Raw genomic sequence first — 12,165 nt, forward strand, 5'->3', positions numbered from 1 at the left:
CAAGCAGTACTTTACCTTATTTACAGTACTAATTAGGATAATTTATTGTGATCCTCAATTAGTAACAAAATACACCAGCTGGATTAGCTAAACAAACATTAAAAAAATCCAAACCAAACCCATTGCATCAAGTCAATGCTGGCTCATAGCAACCTTATAGGGCAGAGTACGACTGCCCCACAGGGTTTCCAAGGCTATAAATCTTTACGGAGACAAACTGCCACATCTTTATCCCATGGAACGGCTGGTGGATTCAAACCGCTGACCTTTCAATGAGCAGCCAAGCACTTAACCACTGCATCACTAGGGCTTCTAAACAAACATGAGAGTACATAATCCAACAGTGGTGAAAATAGCCAACTAGCCTTAAAGGGAAATATGAAAAGGCCTTCAAAAAATTATTTCTAGTCTAATGAGTATTAGTAAATAGAAAATATCCTCAAAATGGTAGCTAGAAGAGTAAAAGGAGAAAAAGCTTAGGAGGTAATACTGTAGGTTACCTAAATAAATAGCCTCAAACTCATTCTATCTCATCTAGTTAAAAAAAAAAAAAAAAGCAGCTCCTCTGAGTAGGTGGGAGGTGAAAACGATAGTAAAACTGGGTTCCCCATAAAATGGAGTGATTCTATGCTGGGCACAGTAGAGATTTAATAAATTGTACTACCCTAACTTCAGAAACCCTGGTGGCATAGTAGTTAAATGCTACGGCTGCTAACCAAAAGGTCAGCAGTTTAAATCCACCAGGCATTCCTTGGAAACTATGCAGCAGTTCTACTCTATCCTATAGGGTCACTATGAGTCGGGATCGACTCGACAACAATGGGTTTGTTTGTTTTTTTACCCTAAACCCTGGTCGTGTAGTGGTTAAGTGCTACGACTGCTAACCACAGGGTGAGCATTTCAAATTCTCCGCCAGGCACTCCTTGGAAACTCTATGGGACAGTTCTACTCCGTCCTATAGAGTCACTATGAGTCGGAATCGACTCAGTGGCACTGGGTTTGGTAACTTCACATATGGTGTACATCCTCAATATAAGGTATAATGTGTAGACATTTACTTGAAATCAAAACAATTTCCAGAAGATTTAAGAAACCATTCCTCTAATTCTCATTCAGAATCTAGCTAAAACTAGCCACTTCATTAACTTTATGTCTAAAAGTATATTACGTTAGCTGATACAGATCTTTAAAAAAAAAAAACTCTTCAAGTATCATCTGAAAAGGGTTCATAAATAATTGCATAAATTCACAGAAAGTAGTATCTAAATATCTGGCATATAAATGATAAAATGTTTCTTTAGAAAAAAAATCAAAGAAGCATTACTCCATGCTATTTTCTTAAAAAGTAACTCATTAAGACAGTTTCCATAAAAACATATTTTATAAGTACGTGGGATGTGTTTATTTCTCTACTACAACAAGAACTAACTTGAGAGAAGAGCATGTTCACAAGTTCTGAAGAGATAATTAGCATACTGAAAACTAACGTTTTTTGGCACATGGGACCTATAGGAAGAATGTCTATCCTCCACTCATGAGTCATGGACTAGGATGCCTCTCAATTTATTCTGAAGCAATCTTTTACTGAAAAGAGCAGCAGAGAAGAATACAACATATGAATAATGACTTGGACACCTTCCCATGAAGAAAACCATAGTGAAGCTAGGTCTGAGAAAATCACACTGCATATAGTACATATCATACATTTATACTAATGCACTCTTTTCTTAATTACATCTACTTCTTAGTTAAGGGTAGGGAGAACGAAATTCAGAGTCTTTAGTTCTACCTAAAATTTTCTGTTTTTTATGGATTTTAGTAATACTGAACAAAACTGTACAAGTATTAACTTGATTTTAAATTTTGTGAAAGTGAATTATGTATCATTATAAACTGTTTTGTGATGACATTCTTGAAAACCGCTCACCTGTCACATACCCACCCCAGCACACACACACAATGACACCAGAAGGCAACATTCTGCTTTACCTTCTGCTGAAAAGTCTGCTACCTCCAACGCTTGAAGTCCATACACGAAGCCCTCCTGGAATCTATGAACATAGCAGAGGCAAAAGGCAGAGAAGTTTATGTAGATTTAAAAGTTACACTGCCCAACACATAAAATGCCAAATGCCTATCACAAGTCTACATATCTGCCAAGGAAATCAGATTTTAGATTTGACAATGAGAAAATCAACAATATATTGATAACATTCAGAGGTCATTACATATTATGCAGCTAATTATATGAAAAGATCTAAAATCAAACCTAACTAATTTATATTCTCACTCAACAGAAGTGATTATGCTACTGGAAAAACTAAAAGAGCTATAGGTATGAATTCATATATCCTGAAAGTAACTATTTTTTTAATTATGTGAGAAAGCCAATACATATGCAAGAAATATGAATCACATAGAAAAATAGACCACACAAAACGGAGTACACTGGGCCTACAGCTCATGGTACAACCTCTTCTTAGCACCAGAAATCGTTGGGAATATAGGAGAAAAAACACTTAAACTAAAAACAGGACTAGAAGATGACAAAAGTGAAGGAGAAAGTAGAACAGCAAAGATATTCCAAAGGCAAAATTTAATTTAATTCTGACAATAATATTGAATTAAGCAAGGTACTACATATGCTAGGGTTTTTGGGAGAAATCTACCTAATTCTAAATTTATACAATAAAAATCAGCATGAAACATGAAAGTTTTTCAGAAAACATTCATGTAAAAAATCAAATATTTAGCTCTCAGATTTTATTTCATTCTTTTCTGGTGATAGGGATAAAAGACTGCAAAATGTAGCTGGTTATGAGAAAAGGAATCAGTTAAATTTTATTAGCTATTAAAAAAAAATTTTTTATTAAATTTAAAAGAGCAACATGTTATCTTTGTGCAATGTTTAGAAATCCTTAAAAGCAAAATCACATTGCTTAAGGGTAGGGTTGCACAGCCGATTATTTTAAGTGTTGTCCATACGTTGTATACCTGTAAAAAGTTGAACTGGCAGAAGTTGTGTCATAAACATTTACAACAAAGACAAATAAAAAAAGAGTAGCTGCTGAGGCTGCTACGTACAACTAAATACTTCAGGGGATCCAGCTCCTTGGTTTGGAGGTTTAGGGTCATGGTTTCTTGGGACATTCCAGTTAATCGGCCTAATGTGTTTAGTGCTTCTGTTCTATCTCTTAGTTCATTGTGTAGTGCCTGGGGTCTTTAAAAGCTTGCAGGCGGCAATCCAAGCCACAACAATTGGTCTCTATTTCCCTGGAGCAACAGGGGAAGAGGAAGAGTCAGGAATAGGAAGAGGAAACTGAATGTGTAGCTAATTGTCTCCATGAACAACTGTCTCCTTTGCCATGAGACCAGAAGAACAGGGTGGTTCCTGGCTACCATTACTGCACATCTTGATCAAAGGGTTCATCAATGTCCCTGAATTATACATGTGGAAACTATTAAATTGGTGTATGTTCTGCTGTGTATATTCTCAACAACAACAAAATAATTTTTTTTGTTTTAATTCTTAAAAGTACCATCAAATAAGTAGGAAAGAAGGAACTATACAAAGCATTGTCTTAAATATGATGCTTTGGCAAGGGGGAAATTCAGTATTACAAAATATTATAAAACAATGGCCCTGGAGTCAAGTGGCTTGAGTTCAAGTTCCAGCTAGACCACTTAAATGCCTTGTGATACCAGGCAGGTCACTTAATCTCTCCGTGACAACCAAAGTAGTTCAATGAGGTATATAACTCCTTCACAATCTATCGCTAAGATTTATACTGAATATCAAATGAAGCAAGGTATTAAAAATGCTATAAATCAAAAAAATGCTATATTATACAAAAATTTAAGTCAATGCTTTTTTTCTTTTTTTTAATTAAGCTGCTAATTAAGAACCAGAACAGAATATGAAGTGCATAGCCAAGGAATTCTGGGAGATGTGTGGAGAAGTCCAAAGAAGCAAAGCAAAAAGGCTGAGCTGCCCAAAGGAGCCTAGAAAAGAGCAAGGACTAATGTGAGAGCTAATTGACAGCCAGAAGAGCACAGTCCCCAACCGATGGTTGTAACATGTTAATAATCTAGCAATTTGCCCAGCACTACCTGCCTTAGCTCTATCTTCATCTCTTAATTCCCAAAACAATCTTCTAGGCTGCACCCTCGCCTAAGGTAGTCCTTGTGACATTCTAAGCTATTTTGAAGCACAGTAATTACTTGCATATTTCATATATTTGTAAAAATCAGATAAAATCCCACCCAATAAAACAATGACAGCAGCAAAGGTTTATGTAGGATATATGATGTGCCAGGCATAGTTCTAAGAGCTCTACAGGCATTAACTCATTTGATCTTCACAACAATTCAGAGGTAAGTACTACTATTATCCCCACTTTACAGATGAGGAAACTGAGACAGGGAACCTGAGAAATTTGCCAGTCTACAGAACTAAAATCACACCAACCAAGCACCCACCTCTATATAAAAAGCCAAACAATTATAAATGTTCTTAAGTACTCAATCATGCTATATATTCTTCAGCATTTGCAATGTTTTCTTTGAAAATTGAAATTAAAATGATAGGTATGCAAGAATATGTAACGAAATGGGAAATGACTATGATATAAAATTAAAAGAAGAAACAGAAGAATTTTAGCACAAAAAAGGTACTAAAAGAGACTAAAGAACATGTCCAAATAATACTCAATGTTTGTGTTAGAGTAACCAGATTGAATGATTTTGTTTCCATTTTTTTTAATTTGCTGCCATGTGATTATATAACTCACTCTTAAACACTTTATGACTTAAAAAAACTCAAAGGTTAAAATAATTAAAACATGATTTTTGCTCCAAAAACTTACAACAGTTATGGTATCAAAATAACAGCAAAATTAATAATTATAAAATGAAGGGCCTAAACAGAAAAGTAGCTCTAGGAGGAAAATTTTAATTTAATTCCATGACTCTTGTGTTTTAATAGTCCTTACCCAGGTCTTCTCAAACCTCAAATGAAATGTATTACTGTGACAGCACATGTATATTCAGGCAATTCTTTAAAAGAGGTCCGTGAAGCATATAACACAAAACTAAACAAGAAATGCTCTAAAATGGTGGCATAACGTGTTAGAATTTTTTAAATGTCCCAACTGGGAGGATCATTCAATGAAAACATGAGCTACCAAAGAAGAGTATAAAATTTCCTTCCATGGGAATATTTAAAAATTGGAAATTTTTTCTATAGGGAAAACAAAAAAACCAAGCCAGTTGTCATCAAATTAATTCCAATTTATGGGAAATTAACGTTTAATCCTATGTGAAAGCAAGGGGATTGGTATTATTGACCTAAATCTTTCTCACCCAGCAATGAATGCCTTAGTCGTATAACCCTCCAGCCATTAGCCAACTGTTATGGATTGAATAGGGAGCCCTGGTGGTGTAATGGCTAAAGCGCTCACCTGCTAACCAAAGGGTCAGTGGTTTGAACCTACCAGTAGGAGAAAGATGTGGCAGTCTGCTTCCGTAAAGATTTACAGCCTTGGAAACCCTATGGGGCAGTTCTACTCTGTCCTATAAAAACCAAACCCACTGCTGTCGATTTCAACTCATAGCAACCCTACAGAGCAAAGTAGAACTCCCCCATAGAGTTTCCAAGGAGCACCTGGTGGATTTGAACTGTGGACCTTTTGGTTAGCAGCCATAGCTCTTACCCACTACACCACCAGAGTTCTGCTTGTCCTATAGGGTCATTTTAAGTCAGAATCGACTCAATAGCAGTGGGTTTGGGTTTTTTGTTTGGTTTGACTTGGTTTGGTTTATGGATGGAATTATGTTCCCAGAAAATATGAGTTGTAAATCCTAATCCATATACTTGTGGTTCTAATCCCATTTGGGAATAGGGATTTCTTGTTATGTTAATGATACATATTAGTGTTCCGTATGTCTTAAACCAATCACCTTTGAGATATAAAACCAGCAGACAGGCACAGAGAAGCAAGCAGAGATGGGGAAGACAGATATCACACAACATGAGGATCACTAAGGAACTGAGGAAGAGATGCTGAAAAGAGGCAAGGACCTTCCCCCAGAACCAACAGAGAGAAAACCTTCCCCTAGAGCCAGTGTCCTTAATTTGGACTTCTAGCCTCCTAAACTGTGAGAAACAAATTTGTTTATTAAAGCCAACCACTTATGGTATTTCTGTTATAGCAGCACTAGATAACTAAGACAACAGGCAATCATTTTTAAGTTACTTGCCTACTGAGGATTCTTCATTGTGTCCCAGAACTCAGAATATATGCCAAGATTGCATCATTGTGAAGATAACAGACAGCAGAAGTTTTACAATGTGATTTCTATAACCCTGTTTCCAACAGTGAAAAACAGCAAAACCCAGGAAATGCCAAGATCCTACTCAGAGATTCAGGCAACCCTTAATTCAGAGTCAAAGAACTACTGTCATTAAAATGCCCAAGTGGCTCCCCATCCCAGCCCTTACCCTGATTCCTTAGAATAAAAAAAATTTAATTTCAACATGAACACTGTAAAGTACGCTAATGCTATGACTACACACAAAAACAGAAGCGAATTCTCAAAGGAACCTGTTACCCTTAACTAATTCAGGGAGAAACTAATAAAGAGGCCATGCTATAAGAACTTTTATGTGTCAAAACACAATTTACTCTTATCTGCCTGGAGCAACAGATGAAGGAGAGGCAAGAATAGGAAGAGGAAATGGAATGTACGGCTAACTGCCTCCATGAACAACTGCCTCCTTTGGTGCCCTACAACTATTACTGAACATTTTGATCAAAGATTCTACAGAATAATCCTAATCAAAGGGGGGGAAATGCAGAACAAAATTTAAAATTTTCATGGACTCTAGACCTTCTGGAGCCATGGAGGCTAGATGAACCCCCAAAACTATCATCCTGAGATAATCTTTAAACCTTAAACTAAAAATATCAACTGAAGTCTTCTTAAAACCACATAAGAGTTTAGCTTAACCTGTAAAGAATGCCTTGATCATTCTATCTATATGGAATTGAACTGACAACGACGACTCAAAAGATGAGACAGGAAATTTAGGGGGTAGTGAGATTATGTTAATGGACAAGGAACAACTCAAAAAAGGAGGGTGAGAATGCATAACTCGAAGAATATATAATCAATGTCACTTAATTGTACATGTAGAAACTGTTGAATTGGTGTATGTTCTGTTATGTATATTCTCAACAACAAAATCAACAAAATTTTTAAAAGATGCACACAAATTACTACTACTTTTACCCTTCCCTTCTAAATAAGCCTGGAAACGCAGGAGGTAAAATGGAAAAAGGGACCTACTCTCAACTCTAGTATAGCTATTTCATATATGAAATCATATAATGTTTGTTCTTCAGTGCATAATGTTCTCAAGGTTCACTCATGTTCTAGCATGTAACCATACTTCATTCATTCTTATGACTTAATAATATTTAATTGTACGGATATATCACATTTTATTTATCAATTCATCAGTTGATATACATTTGGGATGCTTCCACTTGTGGATATTATGGATAATGCTGTTATGGACATTAGTGTACAAGTTTTTGTGTGGACACATGTTTTCAACTCTACTGGGTATATAACTATAAGGGGAATTGCTGGGTCACGTGGTAGGGGTTGCTACGAGTCGGAATCGACTCGATGGCACTGGGTTTTTTGGGTGGTAGCTCTGGAAACCCTGGTGGTGTAGTGGCTAAGTGCTACGGCTATTAACCAAAGGGTCGCCAGTTTGAATCTGCCAGGCGCTCCTTTCAAACTCTATGGGACAGTTCTACTCTGTCCTATAGTGTTGCTATGAGTTGGAATCAACTCGAAAGCACTGGGTGGGTTTAAGAATAATAAATCTGTCTCCTCCTACAGCACAGTATTCCTATGACCTACAGTTCCACAGTTACACCAATACACTAAATTATCTCCTTCTTTTTTAAAAGGATAAAACAGGATGATTTATCATGTATCACCTAAGAGATGACCCGGTAGGAGGAGGCACAATGTAGAGTGCTAAATTTGGGCAGGGGCAGAAAGACTAGAGAATACGGCAGAGACCCTAGTTAGATCTGCAGCACAATTTTACACAGTGGAACGGCTTTATAAGTGTTATAAATTTTCACAGCAAGTAAAAGCACAATCCAAAGTTAAATTTGAAAATATTAGGAATATCTATATTACTTTCTGCCCTTCTTTACTATGGAAAATCAAAACTTGGGCACATTTTTTTATTGTGGTAGAATAAATTTAACAAAACATTTCAATTATTTTATGTGTACAATTCAGCGGCACTAATTATGTTGACTATGTTGTGCAGCCATCAGCACCATGTTTCCAAATATTTTCATACCTGTAACAGACACTCAGCACCCTTTAGACAATAAAAAAAAATAGTTGGTCACTTTTTAAAAGCACATAATTGGCTTCAGGTTACTTCAATTTCTTCTATGTATCAAGTACAACCAACCAAACAGAAATTACATAACTTTGTCCCTGTGAGTCGGAATCAACTCAACAGCAATGGGTTTGGTTTGGTTGTTTTATATGTAACTTGGAGCCCTGGTGGCACAGCAGTTAAGAGCTCAGCTGCTAATCAAAAGGCTGGCAGTTTTAAATCCACCAGCAATTCCTTGGACACTATGGGGCAATTCTACTCTGTCCTATATAGGGTCACTATGAGTAGGAATCCACTCCACGGCAACAGTTTTGGTTTTTCTTCTCTCTTTTTAATACATAACTTAATGAGAACTTTTCTTTTGACTGTAAATTGTACATATGTTCTATTTCAAATCATGTAAGATACAGAAAAAAAAATTTTTTTTAAATACAAACCGAAAGCATAAAAATAAATAAAGCATTCTTTTCACTTGACTGTATAAGTGGATCAAATGAAATCAGCAAACAGATTTACCCAATACAGATTTCTACCTAAAGAAAAGCATGACAGGGAAAGAGGGATTAGGATAAAGAGAATTAGTTAATAATAGCTGAGGAGCAAATAGAAGGATTTTTATACTTTTGTACCGTATGATATAATCTTGGTTCTATTAATAAGTAAAAAATTATATTCTATTACATGCTACAATATGGATGAACCTTGAAAACATCATGCTAAGTAAAATAAGCCAGGCACAAAAGGACAAATTTTGTATGATACCACTTATATGAAATACCTAGACTAGGACACAGTGACAGAAAGTAGATTAGTGGTTACCATGGGCTAGGGGCAGAGGAGATGGGAGTTCATGCTTAACGGGTACAGTCCTGTTTGGGGTGATGAGAAAGTTTTGAACACAGTGATCACAGTTGCACAACGTTGTATATATAATTAATGCCACTGAAGTATACTTAAAAATGGTTAAAATGCCAAAGTACTACATATTACCACAATAAAAAGTGCAAAAAATATATAAAATTATAATTTACTTAGATATAATAATGATATTATGATTTTGCAGGAAAATTTTTAGGAGCTGCATGCTGAAACATTAAAGGCCTAGGGTTGCTATGAGTTAGAATCAACTCGACGGCAACGGGTTTGGTTCTGGGTTTTCATAATGATTATAAGTTACTTTCAAATGGTTCTGAAAAATATATACGTATGTACAAACACATTTACAGAGAAAGCAAATATAGCAAAATGTTAATAACTCTTTAATCTGGATCAAGGGATAGCAAACTATAGTCCAGGCCAAATGCAGTTGCTGCCAGTTTTTATAAATAAAGTTTTACTGGAAGACTGCCAACCCATTCATTTACCTGCTGCCTATGGCTGCTTTCTCACTACAACTGCAGAGTTGACTGAGACCAGGTGGCACCCAAAGTCTGAAATATTTACTATCTGGCCTCTTAAAGAAAAAACTGCTAACCCCTGATCTAGACGGTAGATATGCAGGTGATCTTAAGACTAAATCTTTAAACTTTTCTGAATGCTTGAAAATTTTTATATTCAAAAGTTGGAAAAGATATATAATTTTACTCATGAATTTTTTGATTTCTCAAGAATACAGATAAATACATAAACAGATGATTGAAAGAAAAAGCTTGGACACAATCGTAATACTAACCTGACACTAAACAGTTTTTAGTGCAAAAGGAAATTGTTACAACTTTTTAAGAAAGTGTGTCAGAATCAACTTGATGACAATGGGTTTGGGTTTTTTGTTTGTTTGTTTTATTTTTAAAGATTCATACCCTTACAGGAATTTATACTACAAAGCACACAAGTGAGAAAAGACTAATACTAAACCCATTGCCATTGAGATGATTTGGACTCATAGTGACCCTATAGTCCTTATTATCTGTCAGATGCTATTTTAAGAATTTCGCCTGTCATCCTCACAGCAACGCTATGAGGAAGGTACTACTACTATTCCCATTTTACAGAAGAAGACACTAAGACAGGGACTTAATTTGACCAAGTCACACCCCTAGGATTATGAATCCAGACAGTACAACCTCAAAGCCCATCTTAACTGTCCTATAGCAATGCCCGTTGAAAAAGGGGTGAAGAAAATAAACAGAAAATTTACCTTTTATAATATAATCCTATTTTTGTAATTTTTTAAAAGTGTATGTATGTGTTTGTGTGTACGGCACAAATGGATGAAAAGATGCCAGGAAAGAAATGCATCAAAACATTGAGGAATTATCTCTATTTCAAGTAATTATTTCTATTCATGAAATACAAACAGCCAATATACAAATGAAGACATTTAACCTTCCTGGTAATAAAAAAAAATAAGGTGAAATATTGTCTGCCTAAGAGTTTAGAAAAACAGACGTAAGCCAGTGTCGGCAAGGGTGAGGAGAATGGGGCAGCACCATGACTTTTTGGTGGAAGTTTAAATTTCCTCAAACTTTTTAGAAAAAAGAGTGTGATAATATGTTCCTAAATTTAAAGTAGGCTGATATCAGATGGATCTTGGTTGAAAGTAGAGAATACCAGAAAGATGTTTACCTGTGTTCACCTGACTATACAAAGGCATTCAACCATGTGGATCATAACAAATTACGGATAACATTGTATAAGAACAGGAATTGTTAATCGTGGTCACATGAAACCTGTACACAGATCAAGAGGTAGTTGTTCGAACAGAGCAAGGGGATACTGTGTGGATTAAAGTCAGAAAGGCGTGCATCAGGGTTGTATCCTTTTACCATACCTATTCAATCTGTATGCTGAACAAATAATCCAAGAAGCTGGACTATATGAAGAAGAACAAGGCCTCGGGACTGGAGGAAGACTCATTAACAACCTGAGATATGCAGATGACACAACCTGGTTTGCTGAAGCGTAGAGGACTTGAAGTACTTACTGATGAAGATCAAAGACTACAGCCTTCAGTACGGATTACGCCTTAATATAAAGAAAACAAAAATCCTCACAACTGGACCAATAAGCACCATCATGATAAATGGAGAAAAGGCTGAAGTTGTCAAGGATTTCATTTTACTTGGATCCAATATCAACACCCATGGAAGTAGCACTCAAGAAATCAAATGGCATATTGCACGGGGCAAACCTGCTGCAAAAGACCTCTTTAAAGTGTTAAGCAGCAAAGATGTCACTTTAAGAACTAATGTGCACCTGACCCACGGTGTTTTCAATTGCCTCACATGCATGCAAAAACTGGGCAATGAATAAAGACGACCAAGGAAGAATTGATGCCTTTGAACTATGGTGTTAACAAAGAATATTGACTATACTATGGACTGTCAGAAGAACAAACAAATCTGTCTTGGAAGTACAGCCAGAATGCTCCTTAGAAGTAAGGATGACAAGACTTCATCTCACATACTTGGGACCAGTCCCTGAAGAAAGACATCACACTTGGTAAAGCAATGGGTCAGTGCAAAAGAGGAAGACTCTCAGTGAGATGGATTGACACAATGGCTGCAACAATCGGTTTGAACGTAATAACAATTGTGCGGATGGCACAGGACAGAGCAGTGTTTCATTCTGTTTTATGTCGGGTGACTATAAATCAGAACCCACTCAATGGCAGCTAACTACAATAGCAAAGAATATTTGCCTTGACCATTTTGCTTTTTTAAGATCTATCTACTATATTTTTACACAAATAACACTCCTTCTGCATTTGCTTGCAGGCAGTGCCCTCCCCT

At 36.2% G+C, this 12,165-nt stretch overlaps 1 protein-coding gene across 8 annotated transcripts in view; it reads right to left on the reverse strand.

The window, feature by feature from the left end:
• The window catches only part of CDK19 (cyclin dependent kinase 19), a 190,539-nt gene that overhangs the window by 154,219 nt on the left and 24,155 nt on the right, over positions 1-12,165 (reverse strand). For 6 of the 8 annotated variants that reach the window (XM_049898930.1, XM_049898920.1, XM_049898910.1 and 3 more), the window contains exon 2: positions 1,990-2,051. The exons of the other annotated variants lie outside the window; for them this stretch is intronic. The gene's annotated coding sequence lies outside the window, so the exon portion shown is untranslated. The remainder of the gene's footprint in view (positions 1-1,989; positions 2,052-12,165) is intronic. 8 annotated transcript variants of the gene reach the window in all.

The sequence above is a fragment of the Elephas maximus genome, chromosome 1 (genome assembly GCF_024166365.1).
Source record: "Elephas maximus indicus isolate mEleMax1 chromosome 1, mEleMax1 primary haplotype, whole genome shotgun sequence".
Taxonomy (NCBI): Eukaryota; Metazoa; Chordata; class Mammalia; order Proboscidea; family Elephantidae; genus Elephas; species Elephas maximus.